The sequence below is a fragment of the Eurosta solidaginis genome, chromosome 1, assembly GCF_040869045.1.
Source record: "Eurosta solidaginis isolate ZX-2024a chromosome 1, ASM4086904v1, whole genome shotgun sequence".
Taxonomy (NCBI): Eukaryota; Metazoa; Arthropoda; class Insecta; order Diptera; family Tephritidae; genus Eurosta; species Eurosta solidaginis.
The window spans coordinates 255134624-255146741 of NC_090319.1; positions in this window are offsets into that span (position 1 = coordinate 255134624).

Genomic DNA, 12118 nt, shown 5'->3' on the forward strand with positions numbered 1-12118 from the left:
AAAGCATGGCAAAAATCAAAAAAATCATGAAAGCGTTCGCTAAATCTAATACATGTTTCTGATAGAGAATTTTCCAGGGATCAAGAATATACAACTGTTTTTTCACAGGAAATTATAGTTTACCAGGTAGAGGCGCTCAAAGTTGACCAATTTTCAACATTGGGAAAAATTTGAAATTTTTCTTCTTTTTCGTTGTATTTAAAATGGTTTTGTGAGTAAATAAGGCAGCCTATAGTTTACCAGGTAGAGGCGCTCAAAGTTGACCAATTTTCAACATTGGGAAAAATTTGAAATTTTTCTTCTTTTTCGTTGTATTTAAAATGGTTTTGTGAGTAAATAAGGCAGCCTGTTGTCGTTTTCTTGTATAGCAATTAAAGATAATTTAATTTAGCATTGAAACAAAAAAAAATTGTTTTTTTTTGTTAAAAGTTGGCGGCTATACCTGTTTTGCGAAATGCCTATTTTTAGGCCCTTTTTAAAACTTTGATGGGAAAAAAAAAATGTTAAAATATGTGCTCCGTCAAATTAACAGTAGTTATTTGCGAAATATTCAGTTACCTAAATTCATAAAGTCTACCTGCGTCCAGCTGCAACTTCACTTTTTACATCAAATAAAGTTAAACAACCTTGGGCATAAATACGCGCCTGAGCAGGTATATATAATTCAGTACGGTCGTAAGGGTTATTGGAACTTGTTAACAACATACATTTTTTTAGTTACGAATTGTATACCTGAAATTCATTTTAATAATTTGAGTAGGTATATAAAGCTATCCATCATACAATGCACATTATCATTCGTCTTTTGGAGATTAAGGAACTAAGTATTCTGTTTACTTAAATAAAGTGAATAGTATTTTTGAATAAAGTTCACAGTTTAATATTTAGTCAGATACACACGAAGCCAATTCTAATTTGTATCTAGAAAACTCCAATCTATTTCCGATGTTTAAATCTACAAAGTCAAGACGGGACTTCGTTGAGGCTATTATGAGAGAATTAACGTGTGAAACAAGCATTAAAGAAAAGGAAGGCCTGGAAGAAAAAAATGGTTTACAATACATTATGATAGAAAGAAAATGGAAGGACGTCTATCGTAGCAATTCAAAATTTCTAAGTAACCATGAAAAGTGGCTAGCTGACAAAACTTTTTTGGACGAAGAAACGCCTAGCACAAACAACCCAACAAAACCCATAGAAGAGTGTTTTACCTACACACGGAAAAGGAAGCTGTCTGATACCACAAAAGCTATGGCCACGACTCACCTTTCAGAAGCACTGGCTATTAAATATAAAAAAGATGAAAAGAACGTGAAGTCTCATATAACAGAAGCAGTTGCGGTAGCAAGTCCAGTGGGACTGATGAGGATTAAAAACAGCATTCCCACACCACCAAATGCGCTACCTAGGAAATACACTCCCGAAAAGCTTTGGCGCTGTTTATAGATCTCGGTTTAACGAAGAAAAAATATATTATATTGCGTAAGTTATTATTGCAACGTAATGCCGATATTTTACCTGGATACAAAAAAATTACTCAAGCCAAGAAAGAAGCAGTTCCTCTAAGTCCCAAAATACCCGAAGTATCAGCTGAAATTGAGCTACAAAACATAATGGATCACACGTCTACACGACTCCTTCAAAGTTTTACTGAAGAAAAGTTGAAATCACTGCCAAAGGAGCTAGCATTGATAACTAAGTGGGGCTGTGACGGATCATCAGGACAAAGCGCATATAAACAAAGAATAAATGTAGACGATGAAACAATTACAGATAGTAATATGTTTATGGTTTCTATTGTTCCATTACGACTAAAAGGTGAAGCTTCAGAATATTGGAAAAATCCACGTCCGTCATCAACTATATTGTGCCGCCCGATATTATTTAAATACGAGAAGGACTTTTCGAAACTCATAAAAGCTACAGTGAGTGATATAAAAAATCAAATTGCCAAATAAGAACCAACAATAATTGAAATTGAAGAGAGGAATGTCATTACAATAAAGCATAATTTTCTTCTAACAGTGGTCAATAGAAAATAACAAATACGACATCTACAATCACATGTCCAATTTGTAAGAAGGGCCAAAAGGACTTTGAAAATCTTGATGATTCAATAACTGACGAACTAAATTATGAGTATGGAATATCTCCTTTGCATGCTAGAATAAGATGTATGGAATTTGTTTTGAAGCTGGCTTATACACCACCACAACAAGGAGATGTTTTCGACGACAATACAACATGTAAGGAGAAACAAAACAGGAGAAAAAAAAATAATTCAGGATGCATTCTGTAAAGAGATTGGCCTTAGAGTTGACTGTCCAAAGTATGGATACGGAAATACAAATGATGGTAACTCCTCAAGAAGATTTTTTTGAAAACGATGAAGTGACTGCTCGCATAATAGGAGTCGGTAGAGATATTGTGAAAAGATTGGGAGTAATTTTAAATATTTTAAACTGCCATGAACCAGTTAATGGACCCAAATTTGGAGAATATGCATCAAAAACTAAAGAGTTGCTGCATCAAAAGTATCCTGAGAAGAAACTTACACCAACGATACATAAAATTTTAGCACATGGAAAAGATTTAATAGAGTACCAGTGCTTACCATTAGGAGAATTGTCTGAAGAAGCTCAAGAATCTAAGAACAAGGACTACAAAAGATATAGATGTATGAACACCTGCAAAGTATCACGAGTTAGACAAAACGAAGACCTTTTCAACATGTTAGCTATCTCTTCTGATGCAGTCATATCATCTATGAGGTATGTAAGAACACAAAAAGATCTTACAGATGCGTATAGCTCAGAAATGGTTGCTTTGTTACATATATGTTCCAGTGACGATGACTATGTTAAGATAAAATAAGTTTCTCACTTCTGTAGCGCAGGCCTTTCCTTCACACTGGCTGGAAGTGGCGCGCAACATGTACACACAACCGCATACTACCCACAACAGTGTTGCAGAAGTGCTGGCAACATTGTTTAAGTAGTGTGGGCATCATGTAGTGAAAGGTTATGCGCGGATGAGTATGTGAGTGGGTGCTACTGTATACGTGCGAGTGTGTGTTACCTTTTGCGTGTGGGTGAGCATGTACGTGTGAATACGGGAAAGCCGAAAGTAAGTTGCATAAGTGTTGGTGAAAATTTTTCATTTCTAACTTGACTGTCTATAGGCCGGAATTGGCTATAAAAGGGGGTGAAACAAGACAACGGGCCAAAGTTGAAAGTAAACTGTGCAGTGAAGTGCTAAAGTGGCTAGTGGAAATATTTGATTGTTCTTTGAAAAAAAAAAAAGGAACAAACTAGAAGTTGTGCGCGAATATATTGCGAGTGCAGTCCTTAAAGTAAATTGAAATTTAGACCAACGTTTTGCATCTCACGGGATTGCTGGATACATCTGCTCCAGATTTGTGTAACCTCGGCGACTTGCCTGAGTACAAGGTAAGTTCAAACAATTGTGCTTCTGTAGACAATAGATATTTCCCTTGGCTTACGAACGGGGGTCTGGGATTCTCCATGCCCCGCCGTTAAAGCAAGGCAAATAAAAGGTTCATTTGCCCCAATCCTTGCCGCCAGATAGGCTCACAGCTGTGCGGTTATGGATATTTGGGCAAACAAACAATAGACAAGAAAATGTGATTTGTGGCATGCGCAAAATAATTCACTATGAGCTATTTCAAATGATTTTCCACTTTGGTTTTGTTATATTTTTTTTAGATCGCATCACCGAAGGAAACACTACACACACTGCACACCACCACTTGCTTAGCACGGGAGCACATACCCAAACAGCATCACCAACTAGATCTCACCAAAGCCACAAGCCTAATGGTAATTTGATGCCACCAAACCTGAAGTAAATACGCCCAGCTCCAGTAAAACAAGATAAAACCAAAAGGTACCACACAAAACTTCTACCACGCTATCACCACCACCAAGAAACCTAAGTTGGAAGAAAGCCCAACAACCTTGAGGCAAAAGAAGCGACAGACGCCCGACAGACAGCGGCAACTGCAACTACAGTAATAACCCCCGCCACCATTACCACAACAACAACACCAAGGGACACCAAACATTGGAAATTGATCCGGAACCCAAATAAGGCAGCTCGAAAGATTTTTGTTGATGTTTGTATAATTTATTGTATTGTATGTACACTTTAATTATCACTTAGGATAGGACAGAGGGGTACGAAACCTCACTTTCTTTTATTTTTTTTATGTCTAATTTAGAACTTTCTTCCTTTGGTATTTGAGCAAAAGTCAAGTGGCTTTTTGCGTTAGATTACTTTTGTAGGTAAACTCTACGATATTTTTTTTTTACACTTTTCTTCATTTAATTTTTGCTTCTGCATTTTTTTTTTTTATTATTTTTTTTTGGGTTTCTTCTATACCATTTTCTATTTAAGTTTTCGCATTCCGTGGAGAACTGCTATAAAAATTTTTGCAGTATCTCTCCTTACTATCCACTAAGCAACAATTCCTACTTTTTAGCGGATGATTACTGGGATTTGCCTCCCTCGCACTTTCGTGCATAAGCACATGGCTTAGGCCCAAGTAATCAACCGGGGCTTGGATAAATTGTGGCCTGTATGCAAGGTCAAAATCTCATCCTGAGATCTGCTTGTTTATGCCCTTACAATTTTTTTTTATACCACTATCGCATCATAAATTTCACTAACGTTTTGTTACCTTTTTTTGGATTGGCTTGGTACCCGTAGCGCTTTTGCTCCCGGGCTCCGCCCAGCCATCGATAAAAGCAGAAACATCGGTTCCTGAGCCCCGTTGGGCATTACCAGCCACAAAACGCATTTATTCTTTTTTTTTAGTTTCACCTTTTTATTTTTCTTGCAAATTTCGTTAAGCACTTTCCGATCGCATGCATTTAGGTCCACCGTGTAGAATATCACGAGTTAAATGATAGCTAATGGAGCGCAGCGATCACGCTCAAAAGAGGAATGTATGTAAAGCATATATGTTTTTGAGTTCTTTTTGTTTCAGCAACAGGTACTCAAGAGCGACGGTACCGGAGCAACGGAGTGACCAGGTGAGTGCTAATATATCATACCAAGAGACATATATGCACACATGTATGTACATATATTAATAATTGCGCTCCTAATCCGCCGCTAACTTGTTGAATTATTTAGTAGCGAGAAAAATAGGAGGAAAATATATGTACATGCATAATTGCTCATACATTGACTTGAGTCAGAGTGGGTGAATCTTTTTAGTTCTCCTTTATGCCCTTTTCCACCTTCTCAAAACCAGTTTTTTTTCTATAATAAATTCCGCTATTTAATTGTGATAGGTCAGGGATTGCTCGCGAAGACAAGCTTAGGGAATTTAAGCAAACGTGCTACAGCTTAGCGAGTATCTCGTAAGCGTATTAATACGTGCAAACAGAACATTAAGGTGGGTCGCCGCGCACCGTCAACGGTAGCATTCTTTTGGGTTTTTTTTGTGGAGTTTGCATTATTCATTAATAAATCTTACCAAGTCAATTTTTGTTGGCTCGAGTCCAGATACTATAGACATATAAAAATTTTTCTTTGTAGACAAGATACTTTCTTGTTTTAGAGTATAGTTTTAAAAGTTGTACAATTGTTCAATCTTACTTTACTTTTACTGAATTTTATTAATTTGAAATATTTTGTTATTTTCATGTAGAATAAGAGCATATATAGGCAGAGCTGAATTTATGAAGTTTAATATTAGGTTTTTCGGTCACATAATTAGTATTTTTCTTATTTTTTTTGGGTTTTTATCTATTGTTTTAGTAATTTTTTTATTTAACTTCTAGCCATTGGCATAGTAGAAATAGTAGGGCCTAGACATATATATAAGAAAAGGAAAAATATTGTTTGTAAATAAATACAAAAAAAAAAAAAAAAAAAATAGGTTGAGTAATTAACCATTAAACATGCAGGGCTAGGTTGCAAAACTTTGGGTGTGGGTGTTGCCTCTGTGCGCGCCGAGGTAGATGGAGGTGAGTACAAACGTGACTGAATGACGGACGGACTTGTGTCAGGTTTGGGGGCACTGTAAGTAGATAGGAGTCAGCACAGTGCCCATGGTGCGGTGCAGGTTGCACTGCAGAGGGAGGGTAGACTCCACCTGACAGGACAGGCCTTCATCTTTTTCCCTCCATTTAACGTAGCCCCTCATGTTTATTTATATCTTTTTCAGCTTTTCCTCCCTTTTTTTTCCATCATGCAGGTATGAACCCTTGTTTTGTTCATGCGGCTGTGAGTGGGGGTGGTGGAAAGACTCCGCCCAGGACGACGAGCTAGCTGGGGCCTGCGAGCATACCTGCTTGCCGCCACTCCCCACCAAACAAACATGCAGCTACATGACAATGGCGCCCAACGAATAGCCCAGTAATCCTTTCAATACTTCCCACTTCTACGTTTCACTTATATCTTCTATCATATATCTCCTAACTCTTTTTCAATTGCCATAACTTTTTATTTTCTTAATTATCTTATTTCCATTTCTTTATTACATTCTCTTGACATTGGACAGGGACCGTCATGATGACAGCGTCACTGGGGTTCACGTTGGTGACTAGTGTTATCATGGCAAACGTGTGAGAATTAGCTAAGTGACCACGTCAGGGTTCCTTTTCTTTTTGCTTCGACAGTTTGGTTAAGTGGTACTTGACATGGCACTGCGTAGGAGGAATAGTTTGGTAGGTGATCGTGGCGAGCTGTTCAAGCTTCCTTACTGGTAATCCAGCATTACCGGTAAGTGAGGTTTACAGTAAGTCGCCACGACAGCAGTAGGGAAGTGTAGCATCCACCCTCGGAAATCTGTTGACGGGCGTGAAGTGCCACACTTCAGCGGACAGTACGGAGACTGACGCAGGGCAGGACTTTAGACAGATACGAACACCTTCGGATCCCTTCATCAAACCATCGCCAAGGCAACACCATACACACCCAAAGCAAATAATAAGAATTTTGGATTTTTTTTTAAGGCTTTTAACCTACAAGTTGTAATAGGTTGATCTCTTCGCTTGAATACCAGTTATTTCATTCTAGTAGAAAATCTATTTAATTTCGTGTTTGGCTCCCCCGTTGGAATCTAGAACCATTTTGGAATATAGCTAGTACACTTATCTTTTTCTTTACTGAGCTAGTAGTACTCTAGTGTTTAAAAAAAAAAAAAAAAAAAAAAAAAAAATTTTTTTGATAGTTTTCACAGATCAAATATACATTCACACATACGATTTGAAGTTGGAGGTTTATAGTTGTATGCATTTTTTTTTTTAAGCAAACTCGTTGATACCCAAATTATCATAGAAAGAGCCAATATAGCAAATACTTTCTAAATACCTACGCCGTCAGTCATCCGAATTTACACTTTCGGTGATTTTGAAGTTTTGCTCGAATTTGTGCTGATTCACTTGTGTAACTAGAGCTATTTTTTTTGTTGCAGCTAAGTTGGAATATACCTACATACATGTGGATATATGTATATGTACACTGGATGCAGTTGTACACATATAAGCTCGTTTATATTAGTAAATACTTATATATACCTACATATTAATTCTGAATACATATTTTTCTTGAATTTTGTTATACTTTAGAAACAAAGCCTTTTTTTGGGAAATATTTTTAGTTATACCGCGACGGTTGATTTGCCAGTGGGGTTGGTTTCATATGGTCCAGTGACCTTTTCTCCATCGTTTTTACAACATTAACTTGGGGAGTTTCCTCGTTCATAGGTGGGAGGAGAATAGCAGTTCTTCACCTAGGGAGAGTTTATGGAACAAGAGGAGGTAGAAGAGATAGTGCCAGGCGGTCTGGGAATTTTAGATATAAATCGTAGGGTTACGAGGAGTGCGGCCAGGGCTCTGCAAAATCAGATCGCTGGGTCCATATTTACACAAATCGATACAGGGATACCACATCCCGTCGACTTCGTGCCAATCGATCTCCTCAATAGGTGCACTGCCAGGGTTTTTGGGTCGCAAGGACAGCAGGTTCCAAGGATCAGGATCACAAACGAGTTTGTATGCAACACCACTAACGACAGTATCAGCTTTTCGCAGAAGATCGAGGAGATAGCAACCATGGCAGACTCAGATGAGAGGGAAAGGGACGGTGCTCCATCCAACCGTTCGTTGACGTCGGGTACGGGGGCCGTAGGTGGAAAGCCGAGTTCGTCGGATACCCGTGTGGAACCGCTGAGCCAAATAATGGCGATGATGGCGCAGCAGCAGGATTTGCTAACGAAGTACGTGGACGAGGTTAACCACTTACGAGCCAGCGTGGCCGACCTCAACAAGCGCGCGTCTGGAGTAGGGGCATCAGCCCAGGTACCACAGGACCGACCCAGAAACACGTCTACACCAGAAATAAACAACGCGAGATATAATGGCACGAGGCAGTTCGGCGGTGCAGAGGGGACGCATGGCGAAAACCTTTCGCACGCTAGCGATTTTAGGCGCTGGAAGAAAGTCGACCTTGAGAAGTGGCATATCAAGTTCGACGGGTCCAGCAAAGGCATGAGTGTGGAGAGCTTCATTTTTCGCGTTGAGAAAATGCGTGAACAGAACGCTATCACGTATAAGCAGCTGTTCACGGATTTTCACTGTCTGGTAACCGGCGGTGCCTTGAAATGGTATTGGCAGGTACTCGAAGATAATGCAGAAAATCCCGACTTTGGATATCATGAACTGAAAGGCGAACTGCTATGCCACTTTAAGACCGCTGAGACAGACTATGAGATCATACGCGAAATAATGGAGCGGAAACAACAGCCGAATGAGAACTTTGATGAATTCTACGGAGAAATCCACAATTTAACCTTTCGTCTGAGGAAACGTATCCCGGAAAAGGAACTGATTGGCATTGTCAGGGGAAACCTTAAGCCCTACCTGGCCAATCTGACGTTTGCGGCCAAAATAGAAACCTTGGCTGAATTGAAAGCTGAATGCAAAAGGGCAGAAAAGCTTATCAAAGAAAATAGGAGTAGATCCAAACCAGTTAGCGAGATTAATTTTGGCGAGAGTGAGTTGATAGGAAATAGTGTTGAGGCAATTGGTAAAACCCCATATGGGAAAGTACAAACTCCAGCTCAAAATCAGGCTAGGAACGATGTATTCCCGTCCTTTTGTGGTAACTCGTCTAAGTCCGCTGTGAAATCCTTTTGTCCTTCACCTTTCCATCTCATGTTGTGTTTCGCTTGTGGCATGCCAGTGGATCACTTCATGAAAAATCCGGCAGAAGCCAACAAGGACACTAGATGTAAGTCCTCGTTTCACAACATGGTGTGTTTTTCCTGTGGAAGTGACTCGTCGTTTTGTGTTTACAAATCAGATAAGGGAAACCACAGGCTGGCAGAGATTTCCGGGAACTCGTGTCAGGAGCAGGGAAACCCGGAAACAGCTTAAGCATTTTGAAAAATGAAAACTCAGATAGAAGTAAAATCAAAGAAATAGAAAAGAAAAAATTAGGTAAGAGTTTACATCAGCGTAAGATAGAATATGAAGAAGCACGTAGGAGAATTTTTAATGAAGAAATAATAGCTAAAAAGAAAAATAGAAATTACTTTAAGATTAAGAAAATGAGAGAAAAGAAAAGAAGTTTTAAAAGAATTAGGAATAAGATTGTTTCAACAATAGTAACACTGAAAGGGGATAATCGCTTCTTTGCAAAAACGAAGATAGGAGATCTTGAGGTGCTAGCGTTGCTTGATTCAGGGGCAGGTGCCAGTTGTATTGGTAGAAATTCAGATGCGTTATTGCGGGGTAAGGAGAACCTGATAATGCCAATCAGGGGACAAAATGTTAAGACGGCGAATGGTGGAGAAACCGCGGTCACGGGGGTCATAACGTTTCCGGTTTTGTGGGATGATACAGTCAGGGACTTAGAATTTTTAGTCGTACCCGATCTTCAGCAAGAGGTGTATCTTGGTGCTGATTTTTGGCAGGCGTTTGGGATGGATGTGGTCAGTAGAGGTATTAATGTGAAGACGACTGAGTCTGGCGTTGCAGAACTCGTGCCCGCCGAGGGTGATGTGTCGTTTGACGCGGTGCAACACGAACTTTCCAACGAAGAAACCGTAGCCTTGGAGCGAGTAAAAGCCCAATTCCCTTCATTTTCAGTCTTAGGGCTTGGAAAAACCGATGTAGAGGAGCATGTAATCGAAGTTACTGACGAGAACTTACCCGTGAAGCAACGATTCTACCCAATCTCGCCGGCCATACAGAAATTGATATACGCGGAACTCGATCGAATGCTGGAGATGGGAGTAATCGAAGAGAGCAACAGTAGTTGGAGTTCGCCGGTCTCCCTAGTAGTGAAAGGAACGAAAAATAGATTATGTTTAGATGCAAGGAAAGTGAATGCGCGTACAATTAAGGATGCTTACCCGTTGCCGCATATAGATGGAATCTTGAGTAGGCTGCAAACAACGCGATATATTTCGGCCATAGACTTAAAGGACGCTTTTTGGCAGATACCGCTTGAGCGGAAATCCCGAGAAAAGACTGCGTTTACGGTACCTGGTAGGCCTCTATATCATTTTAAAGTTATGCCTTTTGGGTTGTGTAACGCGGCACAAAGAATGTGCCGACTAATGGATAAAGTTATTCCTGCCTCTTTGCGTGAATCAGTGTTTGTATACTTAGATGATTTGCTCGTGTGTTCTGTTGATTTTCCGTCTCATTTGTGTCTGCTAGAAAAGGTCGCTAAGTGTTTACGAGATTCAAAACTTACGATTAATGTTGAAAAGAGTAAATTTTATTTCAAAGAGGTTAGGTATTTAGGATACGTAGTGGGCAACGGTTGCATTCGTACAGATGCCAGTAAGGTGACTGCCATGAGGGACTTCCCGGAGCCAAAAACGCCGAAACAGCTTAGGCGGTTCCTAGGGATGACAGGTTGGTACCGCAGGTTTATTCAGGACTATGCGACGATTGCAGCGCCGCTGCACGACTGTCTCACTAAAGAACGAATTAAGAAATTTACTATGACAGACGATGCTAGGAGGGCTTTTGAGCGTTTGAAAGAGAGCTTGATATCCGCTCCGGTACTCACGCACCCGGATTTCAACAGAAGATTCTATATACAATGTGACGCATCAACCGACGGAGTAGGGGGTGTGCTGTTCCAACTGGACGACGATGGGAACGAGCGACCAATCGCGTATATGTCAGCTAAGCTCAACAAGGCCCAGCGCAACTACAGCATCACCGAGCTCGAGTGCTATGCGGCAGTGCTGAGTGTAAAGCGTTTCCGGCCATATGTGGAAGGATAACCCTTCACAGTTATAACTGACCATGCGAGCCTGAAGTGGTTGATGAACCAGAAAGATTTAGCTGGACGGCTCGCACGGTGGAGTCTTAAGCTGCAGGAGTATGACTTCGACATACAACACCGAAAAGGAACACAAAACATTGTACCAGATGCGCTATCTCGTATGGATATGGAGGAAATCGCCACGAACAGCCGACTGTTAGACGTCGACATGGGTTCACCCTGCTTCAAAACTGACGAATATGAAGAGTTGAAGAAGACAGTAAAGAACAACAACGACCGACTACCAGAACTATGTATCTCGGACGGATATGTGTATAGACGGACACAATTTTTAAGGGGGGACGATCTTCAGGAGGACCAGGCCTGGAAACTGTGGGTTCCAACTGAGCTTAGACAGGGCTTGGTGGAAGCTTCCCATGGCTCACCATCAGCAGGGCATTGTGGGATACATAAAACCTTGGCAAGGATACGACAAAAATATTATTGGCCTGGTATGGTGACCGATGTGCAGGTACATGTAAAAGGGTGTGAAACCTGTAAAGTGAGCAAAACACAAAATTATTTCCATAAACCGCCTATGGGACAACAGCATTTAACTGAGCGACCTTTTCAGCGTTTGTTTATTGATTTTATGGGTCCTTATCCACGTACGTCAGAGGGTAATACGTTTGTTTTTGTGTGTCTAGACCACTTCTCTAAATTTGTGTTTTTGAAACCTATGCGAAAAGCCACTTCAGCCGACGCCATTAAATTTTTAGAAAAAGATGTATTCCATGTATTCGGGGTGCCTGAATACAAACATTCAGATAATGGGAAACAGTTTGTTTCCGAATTGTTT